We start from the raw sequence: 12949 nt of genomic DNA, 5'->3' as shown, positions 1-12949 counted from the left end.
AAATAAAAATGAACTTGTGAAGAAAGAAACATTTTCTTTGGCCATAAATGAAATATTTATTTTTGATTTTTATTTTATTGACATACTTAATACAGCTGAATTTAAAAATGATACATTATTTGAAAACAGGATCTGGAATTTTTTATTCCCAAAATTTTGAGGCAAATTGACTTAAAAGTGCTTTTCCTTTTTCCCCATACTGCCATATTTGACATAAAATTGCTGATGATTTTGATCAGCTAGACACTACATTTTGCCTAAAATAAGCCTTTCAAAATAAAATAAAAAAAAAAAAAAAAAATTGTCCTAAGTTCGGAAAATGGGTCCTTAAGAAAAAACAGTAAATATCATTATAATACTAAAAAAAAGACTAGTTTCAGGAATTGACAGCACAAGTCTATGAACAGTCTAATGCAACTTTGAAGCTAGCTATTTTTTTTTAGGGGTCATGGGGTGGACCAGCTATTCAGAATATGTCCTTCCAATCTGAATTATTCTGTGATTCTGTGATTATCTAAGTATCCGTCTTTAGTACCTTGTCCCTATTACCCCAGAATTAAACACCTTCCAGTTTAATACATTCAGTCTTTAACACTATATGTTTTTTTTTCAATTTACAAGAGATGAAGCAAACACAGAAGCAAGTCACAGTGAAATTTTCTGGCTGAGTAGGCAACTGAGCCTACAAGACTCAGGTCTCAAAACATCATCACAGTGTAGGTTTCCCATTTTCTCTTCAGCTGTACAAAATTGAATAAATGTTAGAAACTCAAGAAACATCTCTGAAATACTTGTTTGGGAAAGCCTGAACAAAAAAGTATCTCTTGGGAGATTTTTATTTTAAATTTTTAAATTTCTTCAACTATGGTGGAGTGCAATTGGCCTAAAAGCTATGTTTCTTCAAGGACATTGATAGTGTCCATGCCTACTGCTAACCACAACTGAGAAAGAAAGGGGACCCAAAAAACCCTGGGAGTATTTAGCTTGTGATGGAAGGTTCCTGGTATGCAGCAGAGTTTCTTTTCACCTCTGGAATTGCACAGTACATTCTAATTAGAGATGTTAATTAAATATATTTTGTTAAAACACGTTGCATCAAAGCTGAAGAATTTTGTAGAGGAGTGTCTATTTTGTTGACGCTTTTCTTGGAGAGACTTTTGAGGTTTAAGGCTCTGATCAGGGAGAGTCAAGGAGAAGCAGAGTCTTAGGTTTCTGTTACATGGATAGTACAGAAGTGTCATTAAAATTCCAGTGTCATTTAATTTGACAAAACATTTGAAAAGCTTTTTATTTTCCTCCTTTTCTTCTCTACAGTGTGGAGGGAAAACAAATTTCAAACCTCAAAAATTGTGGTAAAATGGAATTGTTGTCCTGTGGACAATTCCTGTAATAAAGCCAACAAACTTGTCATGCTAAATCCAGTTCCTCCCTGTTGAAACATAGCAATTCATTTATGCAGCCTTACCAAGTGTCCAAAGTGTTTCATGTATTGCTAATAATTATGGGCACATCTTGGTGGTCATATTGAATTCAATGGCAATTTTCCCACAGATTTTATCAGGAACAGAATTTATCCCTATATACTTTAATTGTATAGCTCAGTTTCTGTTATTGCTTAAGACTCCCTAGTCTGTGCCAGCATGTGAAATTCTGATGAAGTTTTATGTTAGCGGCTGCTGCTAACTGTTCTTAATTATTTGATAGTCATCTGAGGCCTGAATTTCACAGATGTGCAGCTCCTCTTATTCCGATTCTAATCAGTGGTAATTTGGATACTTTGTCCATCTGTAAATCAGACCTTTAAAGGACATTCCTGATCTTATTGTCTCTAATGGATACAGGTCCATACCTCCAAGGCTAAATCTTTTCTTCAGGTAACAAATGGGGTACATCTGGTTAAAAAGCACCCAAGTTTTCCTTTTGGGGGAAATTACAAGATTTGTTCTTTTTCGGGAAGAACCTCAAATTTAGGAAAAAACCACACTTTTTCATAAAGTTAAGTATTCTGATACAGCAGAATTGAGAACAGCCTTGACATCTGTCTGTGATGGGGAACCGAGTGCACAGCAGAACTTGATGTTCCTCACTTCCAGGAGACACATGCCTCGGATATTTACCCTTGAAATTTTCACAGCGGCTCAGTGCTGTGCTGATATAAGTGCTGGTTACAGCTCCAACTTTATTATCCTCCTTCTAGGGAGGCCATAGGGAAGCCTGTTCTCCAAACACTTGATTTAAATTAGGTTTCAAACTAAGACATTGTTGTGGTTTAACCCCAGCCACCAACTCAGCACCACACAGCCACTTGCTCACTCCCTCCCCAGCGGGGTGGTAGAGAGAAGCAGAAAAGTGAGAAAACTCATGGGTTGAAATAAAGACAGTTTAATAGGTAAAGCAAAAGCTGCACACACAAGAAAAGCAAAACAAGGAATTGATTCACCCCTTCCCACGGGCAGGTAGAGGTTCAGCCATTCCCAGGACAGCCAGGCTCCTTCACCTGTAATGGTGACTTGGGCAGACAAAAGCCAGCACTCCGTATGTCCCCCCCTTCCTTCTTCTTTCCCCAACTCTATATACTGAGCATGATGTCATGCCTATGAGCATGACACCATATGGTCTTGAATACCCTTTGGGTCAGTTGGGGTCAGCTGTCCCTGCTGTGTCCCCTCCCAACTCCTCGTGCCCCTGCTTGCTGGTGGGGTGGGGTGAGGAGCAGAAAAGGCCTTGGCTTGGTGTAAGCACTGCTCAGCAGTCACAAAAACATCCTTGACTTCTCAACACTGTTTCCAGTGCTAATCCAAAACATGGCCCCATACTAGCTCTGTGGAGAAAATTAATTCTATTCCAGCCAAACCCAGCACATTCTCTACCCCTTATTCCACACGATTTATGTCATGCTCAGGTCCCACACTATCCAGTGCATCCTCATTAACCACGACACCTTCCCATTCTTTGTTATAATGCACTGATATCATTCCCTTAGTCTATAGACCATCCTTGTAAAATGTCCATAAAATGTCCCAGAAATGTCCAAAAATGTCCACTCAGTTCATTTAGTCCATGAGTTTGGGCTCCATCTCTTATGTTGGTCACTTAGGACAGGAGAGGTGGTGTGTTGCATGGAATTACTGGGCACCAAAGCCAGCTCAGATTAGGTCACTGCTGCACTTCCATTGCTTCTTGTAAGGCACGTCCTCCATTGGTTTAGGTGGTTCCCGCTATAGTGATTTTTATAATATGCAACTCAAATCCCAGGTTACAACAATTTAGAGGTATTTCCATTACAATCTCCACCCCTGGTCCCTCTGTACCAGACCATATGGTTTAACATTGCAGTGAACTCCTCCCCTTGCCCCTGATCTGGTTTGGACTTATTGCCCAACTTCAGTCCCTTAGGGTTGTACCTGCTCCAACTGGAGCCTTATCTATGAGCCACGGTCTCTCCAGGGGTATACCTGTTACAGCATGGTCTTCTCCATGGCCACAGTTGCTTTGAGGTGCACCTGTTACAGCACAGTCTTCTCCATGGACCACAATGCCTTCAGAGATACACCTGCTCCAGTGTGGCCTTACCAATAGCCACAGTCCCTTCAGAAGTAAACCTCCTCCAACATGCCTTTACCCATGGCTGCAGTTCATCTAGGGGTGTACCTGCTCTGTCATGAGCTTATCCGTGGCCACAGGTTTTGAAGTGCTCCAGCATGATTTTATGCACAGCCACTGACGATTCAAGGTGTACTTGCTGCAGCACGAACTTAATCCACAGGCACAGGTACTTTTGAGGTGTACCTTCTCCAACATGGGCTTATTCTTGGGCCATAATCCCTTCAGAGGTATACCTGCTGTGTCACAGACATAACCATGGCCACAGACGCTTCAAGATGTATCTGCTCTGGTGTGGACATATTCACAGCCACAGATACTTCGGGGTGTCCTGCTCCCACGTGGACTCATCCACAGGTCACAGTTCCTTCAAGTTGAGTTCACGCTGGACTTCCAGCCTGTCCAGTACAGCAGCACAGAAACAGCAGCAATGCCCTGGCCACCGGCCAGCCCAGGCGCATCGCCACTGCTGTTATCAAAATATTTCCAGGCACAGCAGAGTAAGATGATAAGCACTACAGCACTACAACAAGCAGTGAAAGCAAAAAGCACCCACTAACGAGCACTAGACTCTATTATACGGTAAGACAAGCAAGCCCCATGGCAAACACAGGAGCCTTCCAATTAATAGCTAAACAGAAATAACAGCTATAAATTCAATCTAGCAAATTCCAATCAAACCTACTGTTATTTCAAACCATTTGAGCCCCACATTGGGCACCAAAAGGACTATTATGGTTTAGCTATCATGGTTTAGCTGTCAACTAAACACAACATAGCCGCTTGCTCATTCCCTCCCTGGTGGGGCGTAGGAGAGAATCAGAAGAGTAAAAGTGAGAAAAGTTGTGGGTTGAAATGAAGACAGTTTAATAGGCAAAACAAAAGCTTCACACTCAAGCAAAGCAAAACAAGGAATTAATTCACCCCTTCCCACGGGCAGGCAGGGGCTCAGCCATTCCCAGGACAGCCAGGCTCCATCACCTGTAATGGTGACTTGGGCAGACAAAAGCCAGCACTCCAAATGTCCCCCCCTTCCTTCTTCTTCCTCCAGCTCTATATACTGAGCATGACACTATATGGTCTGGGATGTCCCTGGGGACAGTTTGGGGCAGCTCTCCTGGCTGTGTCCCTCCCCAGCTCTTCATGCACCCTCAACCCCCTCACTGGTGGGGTGGATTGAGGAGCAGGAAAGGACTTGGCTCTGTGTAAGTACTGCTTAGCAGTAACTAAAAGATCCCTGTGCTATCAACACTGTTTCCAGAAAAAATCCAAACCATAGCCCCATACTAGCTCCTGTGAAGAAAATTAACTTTATCCCAGCCAAAACCAGCACAGACACCTGAAAACATATTTTTTAAGAAATTTCTGTGTCCAATCTCCATTTTTCTAGTCCCAGCTTTCTAGGTCCTTTCTTTTCTTCTTCCCTTTTGAGGAAGGGGGATTCTCTACCAGCATTGCAGGGACTATCAAATGATGCATACAGTCCCATCTGGACACAGTGGATCTACAAGCATGAAATAATGGCTGATGGCACATTACAGGACATTTCAACACCTACCCTTCCTGCTACCTTGTGGGAAGTGTGAATTAGGCAGTGCTGCACATCTGGACATATCTATAGTGGTGGGTTCATAGGAGGCTAGTCCTCTCAGGGCTGTACATTTAGGGTCAAGTGCGTGGCTGGATGAGATACTTTGGCACCATAGATTTTACCAACTCTTTCTCAGTTTTGCAAGTTCAAATAACAGGATTTTCTCTGTATGGGAGCAGAGAGTAACCTTGGTTCAGGTTACTCTGCTGAAGAGGTACAGTGGCTGATATAAGAATTTGGAAGAGAGGGTTTTAGTCTCTTCCCACTCAGAAATCACTCATGTAATTGGACCTCACATCTAGACTAACACCCTGCCTCGCCTTAGCTGTAATTGAAAAAGAAAGAAAAGAGTCTCTGTATGGTAGAGGCACAATTGTATCAAAAGACTAGAGTGAAATACAGGCATTTTTGCCTTTGGGCAACCAAATTGGGGCATCTAAAATGCTTGGTATCCAGTCAGTTGATACTTGGAAGTCTCTGAAAATCAGCCCTTGGAAATACCAGAGAAAAGCTCCCAAATTTAAGAATGCTTCTGTCAAAAATCAATTCTTATTGGGTAATTTTGGAACAACTTACATATTGTCCCCACCTTCAAATGCTTTTAGGAGATTTGAATGACCATGAATACCCTTTGCTTTTGGGGTCAGACACAAAACTACTCCCAAGCTGACACCTTACCTGCCACATTCACAGCCTGGTGGGAACACTGGCTTTGAAATTGAAAGTTTTATGTCAGAAATGTTGACATAACCATAAACTGGAGTGATGTGGGCATCAGGGAGGTGTGTAACGTGGGAGCTCTTTGAATCGGCCTTTCTCCTAATCTTTGGAAGGGGATGTAGAAAAGATTAATTTTCTGTATCAATTTTCATTTATTTATTCAGAAGTTAAAACTCATAAACTATGCAAGCACAGACACAATGTGGGCAAAAGGGTTAAAGGACTGAAGAATACTCAGCAATTCTCACAAATGGGGACCAGATGTTTGTTGACATTTTAAAAACACAGTGTCCTCCACCCCTACTTACCTTTCTGATACTGCAAATTGTTCAGCTGAGATCAATGAGACATTACTGAAGAGGTAGTTTCTTTTCCATGGTTTCTTCTGTTTGTATCATAAAATACATGGGCAAAAGAATATGGATGCATTAATAATATCAAGAGCAGTTCTTACCTGGTATAAAATGGCATAGCTCAACTGAACTCAATAGAAAAGCTCTGATTTACAGCAGATGGGCTTTTGTCCTTCAGTGTGATTGCCTATACCCAGTGATACCACAAGAGCCTTTACAGAATATGTAATGCTGCTCAATATTATATCTGTGTAAGGCTGTGCCAGGTCAAATGCTGTGGTGAAAGGTGTGCCAATACAGCATCAGGCCTGCTGTATACATCGGAGTTTTGAAATCCCAGGAGGAAAGAATTGCATATCTAAGAATGCGAGGAGAGTTGACAATAGCATTGGTCAGCAGATGTGCAATATAAGCGATTAAATGTAAGTAAAGTGGTCAAGTGCATGGGTAAAGATCTTCAGCTATAAGGAAAAAATTAAAGATTATGTGGAACTGAATGACACCCAGGTCAACAAAAAATACATCTTACTTGTTTCATCTCACATTAAAATTGGACAAAAATGAAGGATGGAGAGAAACTGGGGAGCTACAATGCAGTTTTGTTATAACAGATAGGGCACATCATGCCTGTTCAGTCCAGCCTGATTCCTTCCCTATCATGACTCACTTGTGCATACTCATGAAGGGGTGCTGAATTTGGCAGGCAAAACACAGAGGCAGTCATATCAGGTTTTGTAAATCCTGTTGTCTCAGTTTAATCTGCATCCAAAAATATTGTCCGTGTGATGAAAGGGATGGGCTGAGCAATGGAGAGACATTTCAGTGCCCAGAGTGACTGCTGTCATCACCATTATCTTGAGCATCTCAATTCAACCCTTTTGTCCACTGCCCACTGTGGACTGATGGCTTCTTTTCTTAGGAGCAGGAAATTATAACAGCAGCAAAGAGAGCCAAATTGAGGGAAGTTATGCCTCTCCTATTCAGACACTGAGCAATTTGGGAGCAGTATGACAAAGAAGGTGTAGGGAAACTGGCTGAGCCAAACCCCTAGGTTGCATGGATTGAAAGTGTCCCTCTGGCTAATGGCTGAGGAATCTGTTTTAAACAGTGTGAGCTAGTCCCAGAGTAATAACATGGAGGTGGGAGACGTCAGAAGGAAAGAGTGTGATAGCAAATCTGGAGCATTTTTCTGGTCTAGGATGGGGTTTAGCTTGGGATGTTGTAACTCAGTCCTATGACACATAGCTTTTTCTATGGGACATATTTTTTGGAGAATGTCCACCATTTGGCAAACTTCTTACTTCAAAGGCAATAGTAAGATGACTTCAGAAAGTGGGAACTTAAGACAGAACTGGTAGCTTCTGAAAATAATATAATCTTTATAATTTACTTAAACACTTATTATATCATACTCATTATTTAAATATTATATTTTTATAATTTACTGTCTACCTGAGTGACTTGATATCTGCGTATCTTTTATCTTCCTTCATTTCATTTTTGCCCTGTTCACCTAACTCTTTTTATTCTGTTTTGTTATTCCTTAGAAAGATATATCAGAAATGATGCCCTATTACTGAATGCATCTTTAACCAATGTATATTTAATATCCTTTTTCTAAACTCTCTGATTTACTGTCTCTTTTTATCCCCTATGATAATAACTAGTCAATGTATTACCTTGAGATTTTTCTTCCAAAGTTTTCTCTTTCCCTTTTCACAAACCTAAGTATATGTTGGCCAGTGGCCAAGTAATTTTCCATATCAGCAACCTCTCTGCTTGCATGCAGTCAGGAGAGATGTGCCTCTTGTAAACTCTGCTTTTCTCTAAAATGTGTAGTTCTTGTATTTTGAAAAATCCCCAAACTTTCTATTTAAAATTAGCTGGTCAACCACATACTGGCTTCCTGCTTTTGATTTCATTATTTTCATGCACCTTTGTTCAGATTTTGCTACCACTACTTAATACCACTTAATACCAGAGTAATACTTTATTCTAAAATTGCTCTCACTGAACTCAATGGTAAATTCATGATGTCAGGTATCAAAAAGATGAAGGGTGGCAAAATTTTATTCCAAAATATATGAATTGCTCCACCACCTTTGTCACTACTCTTGGAAGCTGTTGAATATGGATTGGTGAGCTAAAATTAACGGATGATTTTGTTGTAGTGGTCCATGATCCAGAGAACCAGAGGTGAAATCAGGAACTAACACCAGTTTGACCTGAGAAAGATGAGAACTGGGTAGTAAGTTCACATAAGAAAAGTCCAAATGTAACCCTGAATTATGCTTCTGTAGCTACAAGATAGTTTGATGCATTTAGATTAAATTATTGGTGTATATAAATGCAGAACACCCCCCAAGAATTTGTCTCTGTGTGGTAGATTTATTTTTTAAAAAGCCTAAACCTCTACTAGTACACTAAGCAAAACAAGGCACAGGATTGAGCCCTGTCCACACTTTTTAATTTCTAGCACACTCCTGGGTAGTTTTTGACCCACTCCAACTGACACTTTCCCCAGCAATGCCCTGCAAGGGAATATTCCCAAAACGTAGCATGCAAGGAGACCCCCTTTTTTTTCTGGAGAGAGAAGGGAATTCAGCCATTGGACCTGTCCTGCATCATTTGCTTTCAGGACCAGAGAAATGAATCATGATAGAAACATAACTGATATGGATTACAGGCAATATTGCTGTGCAATACATCCTCTATGAGCCTAGCAGAGCTGGCAGAGAATCAAATCCAGACATGTGAGTTTTCAGCAGTGAGCTAAAGACTTATTTATGGAAGATGCACTTACAACAGGCATAACACCTTTGTGATTCAGGCACTGAGAAAGACCCCTGAAATGTTCAGTAATTACCTGTGCCACTTTATTTCATTTTTAGAAATTACACGATCCCCCCCAAAAAGATGGGAGCGAAGTTTGGGGTAGGGGGAAGAGGATATGTAAAGGGTTAAAGTAAATCTATTAGGTTGACATGGTTGTAATGTCCCTGTGTGCTCTGTTGTAGGTAATTCTTGAGCATGCAGGGCAGTAAAAGAAGACAGAAGGCAGCAGTGGAAATCTAGTTGAAAACATCTGTAGTATGAAGGGACTTTTGGCACGTAATAGGCAGCACAAAAAGGTCACACAAGCTTGTGTGGGTGGTGGAAGACACCACAGAGACTAGCACCCTCACAAATGTATAGGGATGATATTTATCACTAGATTCTGTAAGTACCAAAACAAATACACAAAAGGAGACAAAGGGGTTTGACTGTCACAGAAGATAAAATCAAGTGCAAAATAGAGGGAGAAGGGACCAGGTACTGAGGTGGGAGTTGCAAGGTGCCTTTAAAATAAATAGGGAATCCTTTTCAGTGATGAGACATTAAGGACCTCTGATGGCATGGCCATAATGATAAATGAAAGATATGGTAGGTCTGGCCCTTTGTCCCTAGGAGTCAAGGAAAAAATCTGTTTGCTTGTGTTGTGGTTTGAGTCTACTCAGCAGCTAAATGCCACACAGTCACTCACCTACCCTCCCCCCTACTTGGGAATGGGGAGGGAATCGGAGGGGCAAAGGGAGACTCGCGGGTTGAGATAAAAACAGTTTAATAACAGTAACAGAACAATAAGCTGACAGCAGTATCAACGGGTAATGTACCATACAGCTGCTCACCACCCACCTGCTCCCGGCCGGCAATCCCAAACACAAAGGCCCTGCAGCCCCACTCCCGGAAGTGAGAGCCCCTCCCAGCCCACTCCTGCCTTTATATAGTGAGCACAATGTCACATGACATGGAATATCAGCCAATCCTGGCTCAGCCCTCCAGCTGTGCTCCCCCCGCCCCCGCACACAGGTGAGGGCACTGGGACCTGGGGAGCCCCTGGGGTCTCAGTGTGTTGCAGCACTCCTCCAGCTACTAAAACGAACAGGAACTCTATTCCAGCCCAAACCAGGACAGCTTGGGAATATAGAATTGGACCTCACTGAATTTTAAATGCACTGTGTTATAATACTTGTAAGGTAGGTGATGAAATATTCCTTGGCCTCTTCTTACAGAAGACCCTTCAGTTTTAGTTAATCTATTATGAAGGGACAGATACATTTTGGTCACTGCTAAGTGAGTGATGGAGACAGTAACACCCTGAAATGCAAGGCCCAATATAAACAGAATTCAAGCCCAGTTCTGTATACAATTATTTTTGGTAGCATTAAACAGAAATCAGAATCAGATACAAACTGTGCTTAAAGCCTCCATTCATGTGTTGAGGAATAAGTCTTTCATGTGTTGCATGAATCAAGAGATGCCACAAGATAGCATACAACCTCTACCCTTTCTCCAGATCAGCTCCAGACTTGGACTGGACTGTCCCTTGGGCAAGGCAGTACTTGTGCCATGGGTTCTGAGCTCACAACCTGCATCTAGTGACCTTCTACCAGCGTTATGGGTCTTTTCTTCCAGCCTAGACAGTGCACTGAAGCCCGCAGGTGAAAACAACATGGACTCTTGCTTAAGACTGAAATCCCACATTGTTACATTAGGCAACCAGGCTCTTGGATCCTCTCTTATAATCTTGAATATATTCCTTTTGAAGTCAGGGCAAGTCCCCACTGAACCTCAGTGAAGAAGAGCTCTCCAGTCATCTGGATAGCACATCCCAGCATGGAGTGATGAGATTTGGAAAGATACCCATTGGGATGCTGACCTTGAAAATTTAGAAAGAAATGTTTAGACTCATGTTGCTGAGTGCTTTAATTTGTGTTTACCACCACTTTGAGGCAGCAATAAGCTTAGGGGTAATGGGTTGACTACAATCTCTCTGTTTCACAGTCTGTGTATTATTTTCATAATGCAAGTCATTGAATTTTTTTTTTGGTTCTGGGTTTCTTTGTTTTGTTGTTAATTTGATTGTTTATTTGTTTATCTGTTTACTTATTTATTTATTCCCTTTTAACCAATCCAAGTGTTCTCTTTGGATCTTTTCATTCTAAAGAATTCACTTCTTCCTCAAAGCATCATCAAAGGACATGTCCAGCAAAGACCAAGTTCCTTAACTAACATGTACTGAGAAAACTCCAATGCCTTCTATGGAGCTACCAGCCATACAGCCCAGTAGGGACTGGCACTAGAGGTTTCTGAGCCCAAAGTGTTAACAGAGAAGCAACTCCTGTGGCTATTGCAGAGGAAATGATATTAATAAAAGTATTTCAGAAAATTCTGGATTTCTTCCAGTGAGACGGATATTTTTATTATGTTTAAATACTCATGTCAAGGTCTCATTTACTGCAGACTTTTAGGAGAGCAAGTGGCATTCCTGAATGTCATATTCCATATTTTTCCATTCTGTCTTAGACACATTTGATTTCATTTCATCATGGGAGACACTATTCTCCACAAAAGTAAGTCTACTGTCACTTTTTACAGTGCTGTTTTTCTGTTTTTTCCCTTCTTAATAAGAGTATCTACCTCCTCTTTAGATAAATCTATGAGGCAGTCTAAAGGACTGCCTGAAGGAACAAGATGGTAACTACATTTGGAAGATGGGGCACTGAGGCAGGGGGAAGTGATTTATTCAGAATCACCCAACAGTCAACCCCTAAAGCAGAGCTGGGGGCAGGATCCAAACCTCTGAAATCTCAAGGTAATGAGTGAGTATATATGTCTCACCTGAGCTCAAAGCCAAGGGGAGACTAGTTTTACATGGATTTTAATTTGAACAGTGTGTTTTGGACAGAAGCTACTTCTTCAGATTACTAGTTCCCTCTGATCATACAAGAAACTGTTGGACTTTAGAGTCCCACTGATAAGTCTAAAGGACAGAGTCTAATACATATTTACATGTGCATTTTAAGCAGGGTGGGTCACTGGGGATTCCCAAATTTTATTTCAGCAGCTGTTTGCTTCACTTTCCTGACTGTGCATGCTATCATGACAGGGTGCCTGAGGGAAGAGGATGTCCCATGATGTGAACTGATGAATGAATGCATCTTTTCTTGGTCTGACCCCACATAAAGAGTGGGGACCCTCTTCCACTTCATTTAACACAATGCAGAAACTTGTCTTTGCAGCTGTGCTATTTACACTGGATGATACCCATCTCGATGGGTTGCAATTTTCCCTCGTCTTTCTACATCAAGAAACTGTGGATAGAGACATCCTTCTTAAAACAATATGAAGTCTACAGGTAAAAAGCCCTGCATATGAAATATAAATATTTCAACTGTATGGATTTCAGTACTCTGAAGTACTATGTATTCCAATTTCAGGACCATCTTTTTCTTACATAGCAGAACCAGGCAGAAGAAATTACTCTTATTGTGTGGGAAATTCTAGCATTTAAAATTTTGTTTTGGTAGTTAGAAGTTGCGATATTTCATGGAATGAAATGTCTAAGCTGTTCTAAGAGAAACACAGAAACACACTTATCAAAAGGGAGGTCATTAGCCTGAACTGCTTGGCACAGGTGGGGACTCAGCTGGCCTGAGGTATGTAGTCCTGACCACCACACTTTAAAAGAGTCATAAAACATTTGGAAAGCATCCAGAGGAGAGTAACACGAAGGAGAAGAGGTTTAAGAAAACATGACCTATAATGAAAAGTTGAAGGAATTGGGTTTGTTTAGTCTAGAAAAGCAGAGAAGGAAGGGAGGCATGATAAGAGTCTTCAAACATATAGTAGTTCTTTAAAA

This window comes from Tyto alba, unplaced genomic scaffold (genome assembly GCF_018691265.1).
Source record: "Tyto alba isolate M040663 unplaced genomic scaffold, T.alba_DEE_v4.0 Super-Scaffold_2, whole genome shotgun sequence".
Classification (NCBI taxonomy): domain Eukaryota; kingdom Metazoa; phylum Chordata; class Aves; order Strigiformes; family Tytonidae; genus Tyto; species Tyto alba.
This window is presented reverse-complemented; position numbering follows the sequence as displayed.